Consider the following 24,731-nt stretch of genomic DNA (forward strand, 5'->3'; position numbering starts at 1 on the left):
ACTGTTAATAGTGTAAAGCTGGGGTGTTTTATCAGTTCGTAATTCACAGCTCGCCTGTTTCTTCATCCCCTTACGCCTCTATCTTCACTGACCATCATTGTTTACTACTCAAAGTACACCGATCACATGCCAGTTCCGGTGTAGACTGGCAAAGCACTCCAAACTGGTATATTTGTAGACATCCCGTGTTGACCATAGGATGAGAGGCCAACGGGTTGTATGCTTGACTGGCTTGGACTGACAAAGGGGACGATGTGTAGAAAGCTGATAAGATGTGACTGCTCCAATCTCTCGCCAGCGAAATGAGTGGGTATGACGACTTTTACCCTGTTAGTTTCTTCTAATTGTGGTCTTTATGACTTTCCCGCTTCTTTGACTTGATGCTGGCGCTCTGCTCACTCATACAGCGTACTGGTTTAAGGAATGCTCTGTAAAACTGCTGCTTGCCTCACAACATATGTTTCTCGACTTGAAGCGCCAGCCGCTCTGATTGATGTACTATTAGCCACAGCTGATAATTGAAGGCAATTAGACTGAAAAGGCAGCGTTCACACAGGTTTCCTTACTAACTTCTATTACGTAAGGTTGTTGATTCGGCTTTAGCAGTATCTACTCCTCACCAACCTGCTGACTGTAAAGCTGAACTCTCTTTGAGGCTATTGATTTCCTGGCCTGTGGCACAGTCTAATTCACCAGCCAGTCAGTCGCTGCTAGCATTATCTCCTTTCGAGCCTGAACATTCAGTTACTGTCTAATGCTACCTTTATGGCAGATTTAGGGAAAGGCTACATCTATGATACGTCAGAGCAGTTTGTTTAAGACACAAATCTAACCCTAAACGAATCTCTTAATGCGGCAGCGTGACAGCTTACAAAGTGTTTTATAAAGAGTAATGGCTACAGATTTATTGCATCAAAACCATGTTTATTAGAGGTGCATTATTTGTTAGTGGTAGTCTATGTATGTCTTGACCATCTTTTATAGAGCTGGCAGAAGAATAGAAAAGCTATAAAAGGTCAGGCTGGAACGATTTCGATTTCGTGCAGATAATGTAAGTTATTTGAATATCTATGAAAACACTTTTGCATGTCTTGAGGTTTACCAGGAGTTGTTACATATTGACAAGAATGGCAGATGATTTGGTAAACATGTTACTTCCTCTTCTCATCAGTAATTGGCATGGCAGTACAGGGTTGACCTGCCAGGCAACAAAACTGGTCTATCTCCTAGCAATCCCTGACCACAGGAACGTTATGCTGGTCGAGTGTCAAGTAAAATTGTTGGTTTAGCCTGTGCTCCCACACCGAGTATTCAAGTACCTATTGAGTCTTCTAACCCGCCCCAACCTACTTACAGGTAATCCAAGAACCTTACAATGGGTGATAATATGAAAAATTTGCAATGCTTCGCTTAGCTCAGGAATCTCACCTATGTATAAATATTTGGCATAGCTGGTTGAGATACTGTGGCTGGCAGTGAGTATTTGGGTCACAAGATCCTGGAATAAGTGTCATCTGAATGATGCCTATCCTATCCCCAGCTCTTACCTCACAGGCTACAGGCTATAGTCTCACAGGCTGCACTCTCACAGGCTGCACTCTCACAGGCTATAGTCTCACAGGCTATAGTCTCATAATCTACAGTCTCACATAAGCTACACTATCAGAGGCTACAGTCTCATAGGCTACAGTCTCACAGGCTACAGTCTCACAGGCTAGTCTCACAGGCTACAGTCTCACAGGCTATAGTCTCACAGGTTACAGTCTCACAGCCTAGTCTCACAGATTATAGTCTCACAGGCTATAGTCTCAAAGGCTATAGTCTCACAGGCTATAGCCTAACAAGATACATTCTCACGGGCTTTAGTCTCATAGGCTACAGTCTCACAGCTTAGTCTCACAAGGTATAGTCTCACAGGCTATGGTCTCACAGGTTACAGTCTCACAGGCTACGGTCTCACAGGTTATAGTCTCACAGGCTATAGTCTCACAGACTATAGTCTCACAGGCTATAGTCTAACAAGATACATTCTCACAGGCTTTATTCTCGTAGGCTATAGTCTACCAGGCTACAGCTCACAGGCTACAGTCATCTGCTGCCCCGAGTAAAACTCATCTAATACTAACTGTAATACAGTAATACTAACTGTAGGATGGCTTTTAGCTAATGCATTCCAGTACATAACACTTACTTATTCACAAAGATAATCCCTTGAGTTGTACCACGAGCTACTGCTAACACGCCTGAGATCCACAATTGCATCCTTGCAATGAGACTTCTGCTAATGACAAAAGCCTGTGAGACCATATTTTAACAGCGCCAAGGCTTATCTTCAATGCATTGTACAAACAGATGATTGTCACAGCTTTGGTTATAATCGCATCTCCTTTTACAATTTCCATTCATGTCATATCAGTCTGACATTTTCCTAAACATCCCTGAATGATTTCTTTATTTTACGATGTTTAGCTCTGGCTTATAATTCGGTCAGCCGTTTACCTACACTACAATGGTTACATTTTTACAATGACCCCCATTCAAGGACCGACCAATGGCGGATTGTCTGTTAAAGAATAATGGAAAGAGATAAGTAGGCAGCACTTAGCTAATTGCTCAGCAGATGCTCGGCCAGGAGAATTGCAGGAATTAGCGCTGCCAGGATGCTTATAACATAGCCATTAGCTCAACATTAATTCGTCGGCCTGCCGAGACCTCTAATTGAGGATTAATTAAGATAAAAAGTGCATGAGACGGGTGGTTTCTATTGGCTAGTAGGCACTCTGTAACTAACAGCTAGAGGAAAACAAGCCTCCGGGACCTTACCGCTAGTGATCGCTTGTAATTTAGCCTTAGCTTTCTAGATTTACTAAAATGGTTTGCAGTTTAGCCTTAGATCATAAATATACTAAAAATGCTTCCCATATCTCAAGTTCCTCTAGGTCGTGCATTTATTGGCTTCTCACCCAGTTAATATTTACAATGATTGAAAACTAAATGGCCCTTGACAAGCTGATGAGCGATCACAAATGACCTGAGAACTGCTTTGAATATTCAGGTGTTCAGGTCCAGAGGCTACCTCTTTCACATTATCAAGCTTTTTAGATTTTATAGAAGTGATGTTTTGAATTCACAAAATCAAACATTTATTGATAAAAAGGATATATAAAAGGCTCATCAAACTTATAATTACACAAATCAATTGATAAAGTCATTTCTTGCGGATTCTGATCCGAGTTGTTGTAGCTAGCATTTAGGTAGAAGCACCCACTTGAAGCCAAAGTGGCTTGTAATTAGCCCAGCTGTTGTCAAACTAAGTCTGGGCTGGCACTATAATAGGCCGGCTGGTAACCCAGAGCTGAAGGCCTCTTTATTAGTTATTCTCCCTTGTTTAAGGAAATGCTATGCCCAAAGCAGATGTTTAGGTGTTCTGATTACAATGCCTGTTAGTTGATTTGGCACCGTTATTCTGTTGCTTGATGGCTTGTCACAAACTAAGACCAGATGCTAACGAGGAAATTGGAGGCTAGAAGAAATGCTAAGTTGGTTTTAAGTATAATACAAAATCAAGAGTGCGGATGTGAAAAATCTTTTCAAAGCTTGTTTCCTAAAGATGTATGGCGCATAGCATTGAAAGCGTTCGAACATCTGAGTGCAAGTTTACCTTTGGCATAAAGGAATTGGAGCCAATACCTACTTTGCCAGTGGTTGTTGAAGTAGAAGAAATATTTAGGAGTTTCTTCAAATATCATGATGTAACAGTAGCAGACAACTCCAGTTAGCTAAGCTTCTTTTTTATGAATAGTTTGATTATAAATCTAATTTCCCATAAATAAGATAATTGGACTCGTTCCTTCCTGATGTGTCAGCACTGATTTCTTTAAAACTCTGACTTTCAGCTGACTCACTGACCTATCTATAGTTAAACTCAGATGCATTTTCATTACTGACTGCCTCCTAATTAAGGTGTAGAGAAAATGGCTGCTCTAGCTTTATCGCCTCCAGTAATATATGACTAGGAGTAAGGAGCTGTCCTCGAGTAGGATTAACTTTGATAGTATAACTCTATGGGAATGATCACTAAGTGCTGACAGTGATAACAGACGAGAAATGCTGCTGCATATTACCAAGCCTCTCCGCATCAATCTTTAATGCATTCCGTTGAAATTGCAGATGTCTTTTGTACTGTGAAGTGCCTGTCTGAGGGCCATTGATGGAATACGGGGATCAGCTGACCAGAGCAAACGTGAAGTAAGACTATTTCCTGCCCCTTAATCATTCTCCTCTTTCTCATCTCTCTCGCTACTCACTAACTTATATGGAGAGCACTAACTTGTTTAGGCATTTTACTTTCAAACGTTGATATGAGAGTTTTTAAGCATTGAAAAATGCTGCTAAATATGTTTTTGTCTTCTGTGAAACCTGAAAACATAAAAATGCGATGACACTGGTTAGTGGAATCCCTTGATCATCTTTCAATCGGTACAAAATTTGAGTCCAAATGTTTCATAACAGGAAGTGCATGGTCATTCATGACCGGAAGCATTCGGGGAGGGAGAGCCACCTTTCATGCAGCTCAGGGCTTATCTAATCTGACTTTTATGGAATCTGAACTTTGCAAAGGAAAGTAAACCTTTCTATAAAAAACTGGAAAACGTAAAGCAGAACAACATGGCTTGTAGCCTATGTAGACAAGGTGTATGAGATTTTATAAGTGAAACTTAATGCTTATTTTATATGTACACATCACCTTTAATAGTAAAAAAATATGCTTTTTATAAAAAAGATGTGCGGAGTTATACGCCCTCTACAGCTAAATCTTGCATTCTGTTTAAACCTTTCACTGCCATCCATGTACAAATTTAGCTATCGGCCTAGTGCCAGCCATTTTACAAAAAATTGCTGATATTGCTTCATGATATGTATACAATATTTTTTCAATTTCAAACTCTATCTAGATCATTTTTTGTAACATATTTCATTTTGCCAACATTTTAACTAACACTGCTATGCAAAAAATTCAATGTATCTATACTTTGTGCGATGATAAAGCTATGTGAAGCGATCACTACGAAGCTAAGACGATCCTCCACAATGTTCCTTACTCTTACAAAACTATTACTTTCACCACTATCCGAGTTACTGCTGCTACTTTAATTATCTGTATAACCACGAAAATCTACATCTGAATTGACTATGACATCATCGACATGAGTAATTACTTGTTTTCTGACTCGCGCGGTACTTAGCAAATTATACACAAAAATTGTCCGTTTTTAAGTTAGTAGTTCTCAAACAAAAGTTTAAAATTGCTTTGTTATTTTAGGCTAATTTTATAGAGATATCTTCAGACAACATTGTCAATATCATGAAAGTCCTAAAGACCGTGGGTTATGTCGTCAACGAATAATAAAATTAAGTTACTACGCAATTGCTGGGAAAGTCGCAAATATGCTTCTACGGCACTCGACCATAGAAAACACATTTATGCATTTATGGCATCGAAAGGGATAAGGAACAGTTGAACAATTGTGGTGAACTCTTTGCTTCTTTTCAATGTTTTTAAATAAACTAATAATAACTAGCAATATTTTGAACGAATCCAAAAGTATCTACATTTTTGAAAAATTTGCTGTTACTCATGTTTCTATACATATGACATCTCTAAGTTTTACTATAGCTTTATAATGCTGCTCTGGTTACACGTGTTAGTCATAATATTATCAGATAAGGCAACATCAAGGTGCTTTTCAAACTTTGCAAAGAATATTTTGAGTGTGAGCACCCTACAGAAAATGTGCTGGCACCACTATTAGTCTTTGCAGCCACTTGAACCTTTTCATACCTGGTGACCTAGCTTTAGTGGCCCAATTAAAAATGTTGACACTTGAGATCTGCCTTGTTAACCTCATAACTTGAAGCAATGAGATATCAAAATGATTTTAAATGATTTTATGATTTCTCTATGACATTCCTGCTTCTAGCTAATGGGCTGCAGCAACATACCCGATCTATACTATTAGGGTCATAATTATCACTCTTCTAGTTTATTTATAAGATGGCACCTGCACTTCCTGCCATTCCCACTATATACTGATTTATATGTCAGTGCAAAAGTAAACAAAGCTGGTAACTAATCAATTGATGAGCTTAGAGTTATCCTCTCTTGTTTGCAATACATTACAAAGAGAGACAAGTCTTAATATAAAAAACCATATCTTTTATGTAGGCGTAATGTGATTTTGTGTGTAATATGTAATATGGTTTTAGTTTAATGATTTGCTGATATATTTAAAGGCAAACTAAAGTTAACATAAACTTATTAAAGTTATAATTTAATAGTTATAAAACTATTGAACACATACTAAATTTATAAAGAAATGACCAATAGTTCAAATGGTTGAGTAGTATTTAACTTATTTATTTTATAGCTTTGGGATTTAAAATGTGAAAGTTTGAAGAACAAACAATAATAAGATTACACACTCACAGCAGCGATACTGTTTAGCCATGGCTCTTCCAGCAATCATGACGAGTGGAAGCTAAACACTCAACTCTTATAAGATTCCTCATAGTTAATGCTGCAAGAGAGTCAGGGCAGATTAGCTCTGTTCAGAGATAGAAGAGGTTGTCATGAATGTGTTATTCCATTCCCAGTACCATTTTAGCAAAATGCCGCAAGAGTAGACAACTCTCACTTTCATGCAAGTTTGAGAATATAATAATGAACATCATTTGATCCTTGAATTGACATCAATTCATTACTATCTGTTCACCGCAAACCTGAACCAAATCTGTCTTAATAATTGCTAAATGGTCACAAGGAAAATTTAATTTTCATTTTTTTGTTTTCAAAATAATAATACAGTTCACCCTCGAGATATGATGTTAATTCGCTCCAAGGTTGGCATTGTATGGTGAAAAATTCGTATATCGGGGTATAGAGACCATTGTAATTATAGAATGCAAACATCCCCTAGTAAAAATCGTCAAATTTTTTATAAAAGTGTGTACATATCGACAATTAGCAACAAAATAGTGTGTTAACTTTAGTAATTATAGTTACCTACAGTAACTGTATTGTATTTAGTGTATTTTAATGGTTATGATCTGCAATAAAATGCAAAATTATAATGTGTTTACCAAATGCAGTACGTATGGTAAGGAGTTCTTACCTTCAAAAGGCACGCATAACATAAACTTTGAAATCACTTCAATAAGTTTAGCTTGCTAAACCTACACTTAAAGCTAAGTTTTAGTATGTATTTTGAACTATTTTACTGAATTTCAACTTTTTATCACATAATTTTATCCCTCAGCAGTTCCTATCTTCACTTTCACTATAAAATATAGCGTGTCTGGTTGAAACCTTTTTCAACCTAAATCAATTGGGCCGAGCGATGCAGTTATAGAAAGCGGCCTCTCGCACACGTGACCATTTAATGGCTACCGAAAAGAAAAATAAAATTTTATTTGCCATACAGGACGTACATACCTTTGGAGTAACGTGGCTTCAGCAGGAACATGTAGCGAGTAAAGCAGAGAGGAGGCAAAATCGTATCAATGCTAATTATGTTACTGTACACTTGAAAATAAATTTAATACGTAATGAATTGGAATTTTTTTAGCAGGCTAAAAGAAGTTGTCCATTCCTGTCCAATTTTTCTACTGGTTTAAAAGAAAAGGTTGATGGTGCAATGCAGAAAATTGCTAGCTAGCTAACGCTTGTAAAAGGATCCAGAGAAGGTGGTACAGTAGTTTGTCTTGTATGAAATGTGCACAAGAATCAATGTAACCAAGCATACAAAGTTTGGACGTATTTATACTCTAGAGGACAGGGCTTTAGCAAGTTTCAGAAAGTAATGTGAATGCGTCAACTATCTTTAGTAGCTAGTTATATATGAGTTACATACATACGATGAATTGTATTTACGTAGTAGTGAACAGGCCGGACTGCAAAGACATGGTTGAACAAGAAAATAAAACATAAAATCAAAATGAAATAAATAAAACATAAAATGAAATGAATAAAACATGCCACAAAAATATAAATAATGATATACATGCCACACGCATTGGTTTTATGTACCAGTCCACATCAGTAAATTAAACACTTGAAATATTTCTCCCGATGTAGGTTTTTCTGTATCTTCTAGTTCCTCGGCCCATACTAAAGGGTTGCTCCTCTTTAATGCTGATCGCGTGCATGGCCTTCTAATTGTTTCAAATTGTCAATCGTAAGCTCCTCCTTGTGCTTACTTTAATAATAACTGCAAACTCTGGTTAGTTACGACCATATTCCTTGACAATATTAACAATATGGGCGCTTTCTTATTATTTATTTATGACTTCCAACTTTGTTCACATGGAAATAATTTTTTCTTCATTTTGTAACGTTTGTATCAGTCTCAGATTCTATAGCTAATGAATTAACTATGGATACTGGTAGTTATATACGTATGCTGACTAAAAGTTTATAGTAAAAGAGAGTATAACGCTGAAAATGAATATTTGCTCTCGCTTGTGTATTTTACACGAAATTTCCACGCGAAATGCTGTCCTGATAGAAGTCGGTCTTCGTATCTCTTCTAAACGTTCTGAAAATGTTTTCGGCAAACTGTATTTCGGTGTCTTTGTTATTTCGGCATGCGTTATTAGCACACCGACCGCCAAATTTAAACTCGGGCGAAACTTTTCTCAAAATCGTATGGTGAAATAAAATTCGTATAGTGAGGTGAAGATCTCACAATGTTCAACGTCGTAAGGTGAAAAAACCGTATATCAGGGTAATCGTATCCTGAGGGCGCACTGTAGTAATACTTGGAGATACATGTATAATAAAAGAAAAATGTGTCCAGCTTTATTTTTCTGTTCTACCTGCTTTAGTATTTGATTCTGTTAGTACCATAACAAAAACAATTACAAGGGAAACAACAGCCATCCACTATTTAGCAATTTTTAAACAAATTTATCTAGTTAGTTTACTTTGTATGCAAGCCAGCTACTTGTAGATGAGACAGCATGCAATAAAATATTTCTTATTAAAATTCTTGTTCAGTGTCGAGGATGGCAAACATTACATAATTAGTGGATTGTAGAAACTTAAGTGCTAGACTGTCATGAGAAGCAACTCCATCTGTAGTACAATACATCTATGTAAGCTCTGCACACATAAGAAGAATATTGACGCTCAGTAACAAATATTTCCATTTGGAGTTGTCTGTTCTAGATTTACAAAATATACATTTATGCATTGTTAAAGTGCCAATAGTGGATGTATGTCCTTCACTAGTTAAAAACAACACTAACACAATTGAAAGTTGTGTTCTCGTGTTCATACAACTTGTATTTTAAATATTGCTCTATTGAGCATGTTATTTGGCTGAAGTTCTATGAAAAGCAGGGTTGGGTCTTTCATGTCAAAAAATTTCATGGCATCTTCTAAACACAACAAAGTTTGAAATTGTGTGCAATTAAAACTACATAACATAAAGTAACTTAACAAATCCATAACAAATCTCAGATAGCGAGTCGGCTGAGACGAACGTCATTGGCTGCTGTAGCTTACCTATCTGCTATTTCCATATGTTCTCCTAACAAAGACTCCATAGAAAGCTACTTGTGAGAAATAGAATTTCAACATAACATCTGTTTGAACTAGTATGCAGCTTGAGCTGTAAATAGTTCTTACATTTTTCCACCAACTTACACCGGTTGTCGCATTTTGATACAGGAAAACTGACGCAAACTCCATACTTTGCGAGCAAAAGATGGATCCAACCAAACTATTCAAATAGCAAAACTATAAAAATGTCAACTAAATGATAGCACTTAGTAGTTTTATAAATAGATTTATTGTTTTAGAGTCGTAAGTAACAAACAGTAAACATCCGGGTCGGTGGAGTCAACTAGTAGAATATTGTATCACAGCGCTGACATCACTCACTGATGTGATTAACTCATAGATAGAAACTGAAACTCGCTCCTATGTTTATAGGCGTCCTTGACTTCCTGCACAAAAATTGCCAGTCTGCAGCTAGACAATATGGACACTGACTGTCAGCCGGTGAGTTTCTATGACTTTTCCTTGAATATTATAAATCTATGAACAACAGAACCGTAGAGAGGTTTTGTCTCTTACCATATAATTTGTACTCAGTTGTTCAACTTGAATTAATAAATAGTTTAAAAGCCAATCAGTGTAGAAGTAGAGCTATTTTAGTGATTCGCAAGCTACATATTTAAAAATTACATATTTTTATTAAAATTGGCTAAAAATTTCAATTCAGAGAATTAAGCTCTGGCAGTCAAGGACCACATGCATAAGTGTAGCTGATAGGTGATATAAATTCTATGATTGGGCAGACAATCTATTTTCAGTACCCTTGGATATTAACATCCCATGAAGGCGCAAGATGATATTGAGTGTTACAAAATCCCTTTCGCAATAGTTAGGGAACCCTAGCAGGAGAACTCTAGCGGCAAAACCCTAACAGGAGAACCCTAGCAGGGGAAGACTTGATGAATAGAGGAATTTTGCTAATCGAAGCATAGCTACAGATCTAGCTATCAAAGCATTGAACAGTGGCACTAAGGCTTTGTTGGATAATTGAAATAATGAGTCCTTTACTGTAATTGTCTTCACCTGCTCTTTCAACTTCATTTTCTGGTACAAAAGCCGTGACACTAAAATTAAAAATTTTTTGTCAGTAATACATTCTTATATTGGTGTAAGTCAAAACCACTTTTAGACTGGCCTCTATGGATCTGTACATTATGCGAAAATGTGCTCAAAGGCTGCCAACTTGGCATGTTATTGCTACTTTTGCGATATTCGCACCATATATTATATATATTATATATCATACTAACTATCCTACTACTATCATACATATATATATATATATATTATAATAGGTGAATGCCTGGCTAATAAAAAAGTCTTTGCACAGAAAAGTTATTTTTGTTTAACATATAACAAACAGTTACCACTCTAACTTTCAAACATATGAGAAAAGTGTTTTGTGCAGTTCAATTGAATTAGAAAAAAATAAAACAACTGTAAATGTTTTCAAACCTTTTCAAACAATTGTAACTTTTAAATTTCATATCATGAAAAAAATATTTCGTTGAAATAAATTGAGAGAAAAAATAAAACGGGTGTAAAGGAGTTTAAATATTATTGTGAAATAGTTAGCAAGTAATGACTAAATAACGTCTATTTTGCTACAATCACAAGAAAAGATTATTTGCTAGACAATTATATGATTTAAATTCATTTCAGTGGCATCAAGGCAACAATGTTGTATAGAGTCGTATAGAAACTCATAGCAATCATCTAATTCAAACACCCCCTGTTAAAGATCATTGAAATTTTATATACATAACTAAATTAAAAATTAGTAACAAAACAATATGTTAACCTTAGTAGCTATAGTTACCTACAGTAACTATAATTTATTTAGTGGTTATGATCTGCAAGGAAATGTAACATTACAATGTACTATGTGCTCTACAGAAAGTGAGGAGTTCTCACCTTCGAGACAGATGTATATCATAAATGTTGAATTTAGCTTACTAAACGCATACTTGAAGCTGAGTTTTAGTATGCATTCTAATAAACTAAACTTCAACTTTGTCGTACGCTAAAATTTTATCACTTATCTGTTTTCGGTTTAATATTTAATATAACTTATAATGAATAACGCTGAACTGAGATAGCAAGCAATCCTAGCAAGCAAGCAATAGCAAGACATAGTAAGCAATCCTTCTCACAACACCTGAAAGGCGTTGTGAGAAGGATCTCGATGACTAGCATATCGGCATTTTCATTATTTTGCTGTAATCAGTGCTGATTGACTGCCCAATTCTAATTTCAACTAAAATTTTTGCTGATATCATATAGCAGAAAAAAGTTGAAAAAATTTCGTCCTTGTATGGCGAGGACGAATGTCACTAGATCAAATTCAGTATGAAGGTGATTTTTCATTCTAAAACTTTATTGCTATAGCTAGACAGACGAACGACAGACAGAAGACAGACAGACAAACTTTGAGATTTATATCTATATATATAGATATACATGTATATATATATATATAGATATATCTATATATTCATATATATAGATATATCTATATATATATCTATACATATATATATATATATATATATACATGTATATAGATATACATGTATATATATATATATAGATATATCTATATATATAGATATATCTATATATTCATATATATATAGATATGTCTATATATATAAATACATATATATCTATATACATGTATATCTATATATATAGATTTATCAATATATATAGATATATCTATGTATATATATATTTCTCAAAGTTGGTCGTATGTCGTCTGTAGGTGCGTCCAGCTATAGCTATAGCGCATGCTGATTATTTTACCAATGCTGCCACGTGTTACAATGCACCTGTTAAGAAATATTGTTCGTAAGGTTCGATTACTATATCTGGGTTCAAGGCAAATTCTTCTCACGCGGACAATTATGTCGTCTCCGTATCGTCGTATTCAAAGTTTTGATGGATAGCTTCTGGTGGAACAGTAACCTTTTTTATACACACACACTTCTATGCAAGAATTTTTATTATTAATTCTACATAGTCAGGATTTTTATGTTGTTTTCTCAGTTCGTATCAATTGTATCATTACTGAATCATCTTTTATTGTAATCGTAGCAAATCCGACTGAATTTAGCTATTACTTGCTTATAATTTCACATTTACATCTAAACCTTTTTATAGTCGTTTTATCTTTTTTAGTTTATTTGACCTGCACATAACATTTTCCTGATGATATGAAGTTTAAAAGTTAAAATGGCAAATGTTATATGTTAAATACAAATCAATTTTTTGACCAAAAACCTTTTTATTGCAATGCAGGGTAGCACAGCTAGTATTCATACATAGTAAATAGCTTGAAAGTTTAGCTGTGTTCATATTTTAAGTGCCACTGACCGCGGAGGACTCCACATGCCCTGGATTTGTAATATTTAAGCATGTTTTATAGAAACAAAAGTTTAACAGCTACTATTACAATTACTATTAAAATAGCCATAACACTGATTGGCTGAATAAAATGAGATAGCAGTTTATCCAAATTTATATAAATGCAGTAATAGTTGTTATTTATAATGAACATTAGCTTATCTCAAAGATATTTCCACACAATCCTTGCGAAAAAGAAAACAACGTGGTAATGTTAACTATATGCAGTGTGTTAACTATATGCATTGTGTTAACTATATGCAGTGTGTTAACTAGATGTAGTGTGTTAACTACATGCACTGTGTTAACTATATGACGTATGTTAACTAGATGTAGTGTGTTAACTATATGCAGTGTGTTAACTATATGCAATGTGTTAACTATATGTAGTGTGTTAAACCATAACTGTCACGAACAACTTTTATCGTATTTTCTAGGTAAATCAGACACGCCGATTCCGATTTTGTACTCAAAATAAAGATTAGTCCACTAACCTTCAAAGTCATTTAAGCTTTTTTAAAGCGTTTCAATATCCGTTTCAAAAACAACACGATCGGCATTACAAGCTCCGCCCATAAATATGTGACGAAACCTAGCTTTTTCAGAAACGGAAGTTGGGAATGTTTAGTCCGATTTAGAATAATAGAGATGGGTGTCTTAAAACCCATTATTATCTAAATCCAGCCTGTAAAATAGTTTCAGTTTTTTATGAAACGGATATAAACTATTTAAAATTGCTCGCAGCTTGTTACATGACGTTTAAATGGGCTGGACGCCGAGAAAAATGAGCTCAAAAAGCGCGGTTTTATCACGAGCTAGCGTTGTTATTGCGCTTTTTAAATATGCAATGCTAAATAGCTTATCTACCTTTCAGAAAAGACTGATATTATTTTTAAGGCTGAATTTAGATATTAATGGATTTTAAAACACCCATCTCTATTATTCTAAATCGGTCTAAACATCCCTACGTAACTTCTGTTCCTAAAAAGCTAGGTTACGTCAAGTATTTATGGGCGGAGCTTGTTATGCCGATCGTGTTGTTTTCGAGACCGATATTAAAACGCTATAAAAAGTTCTTCATTACTCTGAAAGTTAGTGACCTAATCTTTATTTTGATTACAAAATCGGAATCAGCATGTCTGATTTACCTAGTAATTATGATAAAAGTTGTTCGTGGCAGTTATGGTTTAACTATATGTAGTGTGTTAACTATATGTAGTGTGATAACTATATGTAGTGTGTTAACTATATGCAGTGCGTTAACTATATACAGTATGGTAACTAAAGGCAGTGTGTTAACTATATTCAGTGTGTTAACTATATGTAGTGTGTTAACTATATGTAGTGTGTTAACTATATGCAGTGTGTTAACTATATGTAGTGCGTTAACTATGTGAAGTGGTCAGCTGAGTAGATGGTCAGTTATATGCCTATGATGGCGATACTTTGTGGTGATCATGTACCTGGACTACTGTGTGTCACGTACCTGGACTACTGTGTGTCACGTACCTGCACTACTGCTTGTCATGCACCTGTACTAGTGCATGTAATGTATCTGCACTACTGCTTGTCATGTACCTGCACTACTGCTTGTCATGTACCTGCACTACCGTTTGCAACTGCTCAGGCATGCCAAAACATTATAAACTGTCTCATCAGATGAATACTTACAGTTAAATTAAAGTTTTCTGTCCAAAAGACATAAACTTTGCCATTGTCACACTTGGGCCATGCTATGAGTCTTTAGCTCCGGAAATTCGCAAAACAAATGGAGTATTACGTGTCAAGGTTTATCAATGGCAGTTTTAAGAAATGTCTGTATTTGTATCATAGTTCAACTGAGAAGGTAAATTTATCAGACATGCTGATAAGATGCAGCTTACACTTGTCATTCAATGCACTATATTTCCATATATATATATATATATATATATATATATATATATATATATATATATATATATATATATATATATATATATATTGATTGATTGAAATGTATCCTACTTGGAACTAAAATCAGAGTGCTCAACATAGGATGGAGCAGTATAAATTGGAAAATTAAATAGTTTGCTTATCTTTCAGCTACTGTCAGTTTCCTGCTGGCGCATTCTTCAGGCTGTAAGCTTCAACTGTTGAAGCTTGCAGCCTGAAGAATGCGCCAGCAGGAAACTGACAGTAGCTGAAAGATAAGTAAACTATTTAATTTTCCACTATATATATATATGTATATATATGTATATATATATATATAATAATAATGCAGTATACAGTATATTTCAACTGCAACTTGCAACTGTTAAGCTTCAACTGTTGAAGCTTACAGCCTGAAGAATGCGCCAGCAGGAAACTGACAGTAGCTGAAAGATAAGTAAACTATTTAATTTTTCAATTTATATATATATATATGTATATATATATAATAATAATGCAGTATGCAGTATATTTCCATGGTGCAACAAGTTACAGCCATTTTAGATTTGTCAACTTCTCTAGTGAAAAAAACATTCTTTTAAATTAGGAAAGTTGCAGTCAGCTAGTGTTTATGAAGAAAGATGATCGATATTCTGAAAGGGTGATCTTGTCGAAACACAGAGTTGTGAGATTTGTCAGTTCATAAGATCGACTATTTTTAAGCAATTCCATGATGGCTTATTTAAGGGTATTTCTGGATGACAAAGTAATACCAGTAGTCGCGACGCCAAGGCTGCATCGAAGTGGGTTGCCAAACTCCAAAAATATTTTAATACATTTTTTACATTTTAGAAATGTTACATGAAACTTTTAATTTCTAACATTTCTTGCTTTCTGACATTGCATTAATATCTAGCTACTTGTGAATTGAGATTAACCTTGAAGTTGACCTTCCATGAGATTAACCTTGAAGTTGACCTTCCATGAGAAATACTTTAAATTGTATTGCGACGTCTGTATTAGTTCAACTTTTATCAATTACTACTGGCGCGATGTCAGTCTATGACTATGGTTTATCGACCTTTTTGGTGATCCAATTTGTGTAATGGAAGATGCTCATTTGCCAATATTGTTTGTCAATAGTCAGTATGCGTAAATTGGTCATTAGAGAACTATACAATCAGCAGGCCGTTGAGTGTGTCTCTGGATATAGAGTGTTGCTGTGCTGTCTCTGGCTATGAGCTCATTGACTAATTGCTGCACTTCTCATCTGCTGTCGAGTCTTTAGTTAATAAGCTAGGGAAGTGCAACCTTTTGCACTTTCATCAGTCAAATCAACTTACTGCCAATCACAACTAAAATCTTGGACCGCAGCAATTTCATTGAATTTCGTCTGATTGTCGTCAACTAAGGACACGAGTACGCTCAACGCTGACCGGATATATAGTGAATATTGTGTAACTAATTATGCTCACTGACCCAGGAATTAGTCATCACACTTGCTGCATCACTATAAAGTTTCTTCTAATGTCCTCGGATGCCCGGGTCAAGCAAAAAATGTTGTATGACACCCGCTAGCGGACAATGGAATATTTTTGAAAGCCTATTTTTTGTGTCTTTTTAATATTTTTTGTTTCTAATGAATTATTATCACATTAAAAAATGCTCTGTTTATTCTATAGCTGTTCTAAAAATTATACAATAAAAGTTATTCACTCTCTTATAATCACTTGCCAGTATGTTAAGTAAGTGACCTCATACTTTGGTAGTTATGCAACAAGTGGCATTTTGGTTACCTAGCATTTAACACCTATCTCATTCATATTTGTACCGTTTATTAACTTGTCTAGAATTTCAGGCTATCTTTTGTAGTAGAGCTAAGGCTAGGTACTGGTTAAACAATTTGAGTGTTTGGTTAAACTTTGGTTAGCTGATTAGGAGGCACTACCGGCCATCTCCGCATGCTCCCTGAGCACGGCACCGCCAAATAACAACCAGACAGGCCCGTCAGCAAAGAACATCCAATATCTATATCCTAGTTGCATGCTGCCTCAGTTACTGTTTGGTCTACCCGAGCGCAGCAGTTACTGTTATAGTTAGCTGTTTAATTCCATTACTGTCTGCTGCCAAGTACCGTGTTAAGATATGAAGCTAGTTGAGTTAACATAATACCAAAATATTTTACTGAGTGTCATCTTATACGCTGCCAGTAGATACTGCAATCTACTAGCATTATGTGATTCCATGACAGAACAAATATTTTAATCCGAGAATGTCATGTGAGCAGCTGGTGTTATTATTATAACCATATTTATTAGTCATATTTTTGTATTAAGCAATCGCTGACCATATGGGGGAGGCAAGTTCACAGGATATGATGACCGAATCAAGTCACATGCTGCATATTCACCGCTGAACTCTGAAATACAATTTGCAGAAATGGCTGCGGACAAGCTGCGAATATAAAGATAGTAATGAATGAATCAAATGCCTTGTATTTTTCTTTACAGGAAACCAGTTATTGTAGCAGCAATGACTACGCCATTATTCAAATGTGCCCCTATTCTGTAGTTAATTAAATGCTTACTATTCTCGGATTCATGCCTTCTATTAATAGAGGAGATGAGTATTTGAAGCAGGTATAACATGAATGTTAACTTCCGAGGGTTGCCTCGCTCTTAGCCCTAGTCAACCTCTGATGTTAATTGTGCCCAGCATGGAGTCGCGTGTGATGCACCACCGATGCGGCCGCTCTATCAATTGTAACGTCTTTTTGCTACCCCTTTCCATTAATTGTTACCATCGTTGCTTCACTTCCACTCATGCAAATTGGCTACAGGTTCTGGACCCCTGATGCCAGAGGACTATATACTCTACCACAGGTTTAACTATTCTAAAGATAGTAACCCCACGATTAATTATGTTGTGTATCAATGATCATTCACAAACAGACAACCGGGCCGCTTGTTTACTTTCAGAGTAACTACTTGAATGACTTTCTGTGTGCAGTACAATACAGCAGTGTATATGGCTAGCTTTACCCCTTCCTCAGCACTGGTCTAAATGCCAGATCTTTAGTTCACTTCTAAATCATCCATCACCTGGCTGCTCGTGGTGAGACCAGCATATCCTCTCTTCAATCAATCGGTTTTCATTTTGATCTAAGATTCCTTGAAAATATTCTGAGATCATTGTGAAAACTGATTAATCGATGAGATCGATCATCAAAGACATCTCATTCAGTCGTCAGGCTGTGCACAATGCAGCTAATATCCGGTATGCAGCCATTGCGTTCCTTAAATCAGGGATAAGGAGCTAGCGGCAAAGATTGCTTGGCGGCAGCTAGGCATCATGAAGAAATATATAAAATTGTATAAATATTATATATTAATTCTCTCACTTTTTAGGTTTGTAAGAATATTAGCGCTGATATGTTAGAAGCTCAAGGAAGTTTGCTCAAAAGAGATGCTTGCATAAATCGGCATCTTACATACAGTCCGCAAGTCCGCAAGTGTCACGATGAGATCATTTGATGATAAATGTAAATTCTAGTAACTTGATCGCAATGTTTATTGAAAATAAAAAAAGCTGATTACTGCTCGCCGATTCATCCCATAATTCTACAAATTCAACTCATTGCTTCTACTAAACACAATGGGAGCAAACAGCAGGTTTTTATTGAAATTTTGAAAAATAATAAAACTATTGAAAAGATGGGAGTTATTCCCTGATGAGCATTTAGTTTACTGATAAATTTCGTGACAATCTATTAATTGTGTTACCATGGTTACCATGGGTTACCATGGTTTATCAGGTGGGTAGTATTTGTAAATCCTTTAGTGTATCCAACCTAACAATTATCATAGTTGAGATAAATAAAGTTACCAATTATCATTTTAAGCATGAATAGGAACAAATCTACACTTTCAACTCAGTCATTAATACTCCTTATTAACCCTTTCGCTGCCGTAAACGCATTTACACGTCTTCTAGGGTCAACTGTCGTAGATGCATTTTTGCGACTTTTCCAGCAATTGCGAGGTAACATAATTTTATTATTCCTTTGACAGCATAACCCACGATCTTTAAGACTTTCATGAAATTGACAGTGTTGTCAGAAGATTTCTCTATAAAATTAGCCTAAAACAACGAAACAATTTTAAACTTTTGTCTGAGAATTTCAAATCTAAACACAAACATTTTTTGTGTGTAAGATCATTAAGTACGGCGCGAGCCAAAAAACAGGTAATTAGTTATGTTGATGACATTATAGCTAATTCAGATTCAGATTTTCATGATTATACAGATAATTAAAGCAGCCCTGTCTCATAGCGGTGAAAGTAATGGTTTTGTGAAAGTAGAAACATTGTGGAGGATCGTTTTAGCTTTGCATTGACCGTAGCTTCACATAGCTTTATCATAGCACAAATTATAGATCCATTGAATTTTTGCATAACAATGTTGGTTAAAATGTTGGCAAAATAAAATATGTAACAAAAATGTTTTAGATAGAGATTGAAATTGAAAAAACACTGTATATATATCATGAAGCAATATCGGCAATTTTCAGTAAAATGGCTGGCACTAGTCCAATAGCCGAATTTGTACATGGTTGGCAGTGAAAGGGTTATAAAGGTATACCGTAAGTCCTCATGCTCAAGCCGCGCGGCTTGTGCTCAAAAACAGATGACTCATGAAAGAAAAAATAATCCTCCAACAAGCCGCATATGCCCACAGACCGCGGCTAATGACTGAGGTTTTGTCATCCTTGACCCCTTAGAGAGCGAGAGTGTTGAGACGGGTTTCGCTATACCCCCGTTCTCTTGAATAAGAAAACAGGCTACATCAGTACATGTGAAAATAATTTTCTTTTACTTCTAAGTTCAAATTACAATTCCTAAACCCTTGCATCAAGAACTTACTTGCCATGTCTCAGCTAGATTTTTATTGCGTTGTTAGAGGGCTTCACGTTTATGGAAAGATGCCGGTCTAGAATGAAAAGGTGTTAATAACCTATGACTGTGGTGAGTTAAACTTGGGCGATAATTTCTTCTTTAGTCTTAAAGTATTCCATAAACATGACCTTGAAAATAAACGAGTAGGTCGCCAAAACCCCGTACATAAAAGTGTATCATGACTGCGATTCTATGGTTATAGCGCGGAACTGAGCAGAGACCGCATTTATCGAGAAGCCGTCCTGAGCCTCACGTAAGTTTTAAAAACTTGGCTTTAGCCGCTGCCTATGACCTTGAACCAGAAGCCGCGCCCAACGACAGGCCGCACGGCTTGAGCATAAGGACTTAGGGTACAGACATAGCAAAAGTCATATATTCTAGTAGGCTGCCCTCATGAACAACAATGATACCATAAAAGTTATGGAGTGGCTTAAAGTCTCAGGATTAATGGTTTTTTAATTCTTCTGGTTGTTGCACTGAAGAATAAACAATTTTAACTTGAAGTAATAATAAACTTGGTGAGACCTCAGGATTGTCTAATAAACTTGCTGAGGCTGCATAAGATTGAAACTTTTCATATTTTGTGATAAAAAAATTTTCCCATTCACTTATTTTTTCAATTTGCAGCTGAAGTTCATAACATGTGAGTGAGATACAAAGTCTTTAGCTTTTAGTTTGTATACTAAAAAATCTTGACATTAATTTACTAAAGTCGGCCATTTTTGAGCATTTTGACTGTTTAACTTCCAGTCATCGAGTATATTTGCCCTTTACAAAATGACAGCAATCTTATGTTTTCTTGTTAAAAGAGAAAACAATCTCGCTAACATTATATATTATAGGAAACTATACTATATAATGTAAACTAAAGTGTAACAACTATAAAGGACCAGAAGGATTACCATCAGGGTAGGTATTACATGTATCAATAATCAAGTATTACAAGCTACCACCATACATGACCTCAGAAAAATTTGAGATGCGAGTAGATTCATGAAATAAAGTTCACCTGGTTTGACAGCGCTTAGAGGCTAGAGTAACAATTGATAAATTGAGAGAGTGTTTGGTCAAGGAGTCTGTGCTTTTTTCTAGATGGTTTTAAATGGAGACTTGTGCGGAATAAATTGGACTCCTTCGTTGGAAAATTGAAATTCTCACTTACAACATTTATTTATAATATTGTTACTCATTGTGAATTCAGTCAATAGCCATAAATTACACATTAAATTAATCCTCATTTTCTCCTGGTTTCAAATATGTAAACACACCATCTGAAAAATTAAGTTTTTGAATGATTATGCAGACTAAATTTTGAATATTTTATGTGTATGACATGGAATGTGCCAATAAAAGTGTATGTGGTCGGATCATATCTGTATAGATTGTTATCTTCAACCATTAAAAAAATGAAATATTTAGAATTTAGCGTACATAATCATTCAAAAACTTAAGTATTTTAAAGCTGTTCGGTTTACATATTTAAAATTAGGACAAAATGAAGAGTACTGGTAATAGGTCCTATATAATTTATATAGGATAAATTATATAGGACCTGTAATTATATAATTACCAGGAAATGATCTCCTTTCCTCAGCCAAGAAAGGAGATCATTAACATAGGCTGAGTACCTGTGCCACCACTTTCAATTTGGAGGATGGGGGAGCAAGTGTTCTCCACTTATGATTGAAGCAACACCGTCTATAGTCATCTTGGTTAATGAATTATAACATATTATGTTAGAATTTAAATGGTCAGTTTATGTGGAGGTAGACTATTAGACTATCGAGCAATCATTAAATTACAAACAAGGAACTATAGCCTCAGCTCTATATAGCCTCAGCTCTAGCTCTAGCACTCATACATGTTATGGACAAGGAACTATAGCCTCAGCTCTAGCACTCATACATGTTATGGACAAGGAACTATAGCCTCAGCTCTAGCACTCATACATGTTATGGACAAGGAACTATAGCCTCAGCTCTAGCACTCATACATGTTATGGACAAGAAACTATAGCCTCAGCTCTAGCTCTCATACTTGTTATGGACAAGGAACTATAGCCTCAGCTCTAGCTCTCATACTTGTTATGGACAAGGAACTATAGCCTCAGCTCTAGCACTCATACATATTATGGACAAGGAACTATAGCCTCAGCTCTAGCACTCATACATGTTATGGACAAGGAACTATAGCCTCAGCTCTAGCACTCATACATGTTATGGACAAGGAACTATAGCCTCAGCTCTAGCACTCATACATGTTATGGACAAGGAACTATAGCCTCAGCTCTAGCACTCATACATATTATGGACAAGGAACTATAGCCTCAGCTCTAGCACTCATACATGTTATGGACAAGGAACTATAGTCTCAGCTCTAGCACTCATACGTGTTATGGACAAAGAACTATAGCCTCAGCTCTAGCACGCATACATGTTATGGACAAGGAACTATAGCCTCAGCTCTAGCACTCATACACGTTATGCTCGCACACATTTGCATGTAATTTTTTATAAACAAAAGCTTGATAATAATATAAAGAGAGCACATTTGTATCAATTCTTTTGTGTATTCGGAAAACGTTTATTGTTCCAATTAAGACTGGGGAACACTCATATGAACAGCATATACCAACCTCAAGTGTCAAAACGAACTGCTATATGTATAAGATATGTGTACAAAACTAACTGCTATATGTATAAGATATGTGTACAAAACTAACTGCTATATGTATAAGATATGTGTAAAAAACTAACTGCTATATGTATAAGTTATGTGTACAAAACTAACTGCTATATGTATAAGATATGTGTACAAAACTAACTGCTATATGTATAAAATATGTGTACAAAACTAACTGCTATATGTATAAGATATGTGTACAAAACTAACTGCTATATGTATAAGATATGTGTACAAAACTAACTGCTATATGTATAAGTTATGTGTACAAAACTAACTGCTATATGTATAAGATATGTGTACAAAACTAACTGCTATATGTATAAAATATGTGTACAAAACTAACTGCTATATGCATAAGATATGTGTACAAAACTAACTGCTATATGTATAAGATATGTGTACAAAACGAACTGCTATATGTATAAGATATGTGTACAAAACTAACTGCTATATGTATAAGATATGTGTACAAAACGAGCTGCTATATGTGTAAAATATGTGTACAAAACGAACTGCTATTTGTATATATGAAAAATTGACAAGCATACATGCTGTGGGCCTATAACATGTGTACAGGCTAATGATACATCTATCGGGTTATGTGCAATCTAAAGTAGTGGATGTGAGATATGTACAAAAATATAATCATTATATGTGTATAAAATAGGTAGGCCTACAAGTAAATGTGTTATATGCATATGTAAGTAGGTCTGAAAGTATATAATGTACTGCATGTCTACGAAAGTTGTGCAAAATTTTATTCTCAAGGCTTTAGAGTAACTGCAAGGCCTTTTTACAGCCCGGTGAAAGGTCGGCCTGACTGAAGGAGGAGGAACCAACTGAATGCACCACTGACCTGTAGAGTAGATACGTGCTTTAGCGACACACCTACATTACTAACAGATGCGACACTTTGATGAATAGATTGACCAATGAGATTAGCCATAACGTCTTTACTGGACTTTCTAGTATTGAAGTATAGCCAGCATATTTGTTGTCAATATGAAACGTCAACAAATTGTGATAGCTGCAATGTTTGTGCAGCTACAATGTTTGTGCAGCTACAATGTTTGTGCAGCTATTCGCTTTGCTATACTTTTTTAAAGAAAAAAATGTTCCACATTAATAGTAAAAACAGCCAAATAAAAAACTACTTTGAAAACTATAGAAAACTAATGAAGCTATAAAAAAGTATTTAATCATCAAATCAATTACATGAAATATTCCGTAAACAGCTCCAATAACAGTATAACAAAATAAAAATAATAACAACTGCAAATAACTCAACAACACCTCAGATCACCTCACCCTGAAGATCAGATCCTGGAACACCAACTGAGTATATGGCACTACACTGTACATTAAAAATATCACATCCCAATGGTGTGATCAAAGCTATAAAAATACCACTAACCAATAATGGTGGGCAATTCTGATGTACATGCAGTCTCTAAGGAGACATGACTAAATCTATCTTCCCTCCTTCCCCGACCTCTGACCCCGACTTCGGACACTGAAACTGTAACTAGGAGTGGTGTGCATCGCACCTAGCTTCTAGCGCAAGGTACCTTTCTACCTTTCTACCCTTCTATGTTGCAGAGCTATATAAATACAAGATTTCTTATCAGAAGCTATCCTCTATTAATAACTACTCTACATACTTGTACTATAAAATGAAAATATGTACCTCGGAGATACGGGGACTGCTCAGGCTCCCCATATTTGGAGCTGGAGCTCAGGCTCCAGCCACGAAGAAGCACGACAGAACAACGAGAAGCTTGATTAGAATTAGCTGTTAAATTGTCGAAGTATAAGAAAGGAGTGAGATATGTCCACGTCACTCTAAGCAACAAGAACTTTCATTGGATGCTTCCTTATATCTGTTACGAGTGAGAATATATTTCTCTACATATAAATAGTTGTCTGTGTGAAGTCCAGATGTCGCTGTCACTCGAAAATTAATTCTACATGAAACTGGCTTAAAATAAAAAGAATAAAATAGAATCGAAGCTATAATAATCAACTAATTTCTCAGTTTTATCCCCGCAGATGTTCGTTTTAAAATGACACATCAACAACTCGTTCCTACAAAAACCCATTTCATCGGTGTATGTAGCCAAGCCTTTACACTGCACATCAATTGAGTCCATCGC

General features: G+C 35.6%; 1 long non-coding RNA gene across 1 annotated transcript; it reads left to right on the forward strand.

Annotated features, from left to right (window-relative positions):
* LOC137388711 (uncharacterized) lies at positions 1-10,772 on the forward strand. Its single transcript, XR_010978004.1, has 5 exons — positions 1-310; positions 985-1,051; positions 4,171-4,248; positions 9,995-10,063; positions 10,378-10,772. It is a non-coding gene; the product is annotated as an uncharacterized lncRNA (long non-coding RNA).
* Positions 10,773-24,731: the final 13,959 nt, after the last annotated feature.

Source organism: Watersipora subatra, chromosome 2, assembly GCF_963576615.1.
Source record: "Watersipora subatra chromosome 2, tzWatSuba1.1, whole genome shotgun sequence".
Lineage (NCBI taxonomy): Eukaryota > Metazoa > Bryozoa > Gymnolaemata > Cheilostomatida > Watersiporidae > Watersipora > Watersipora subatra.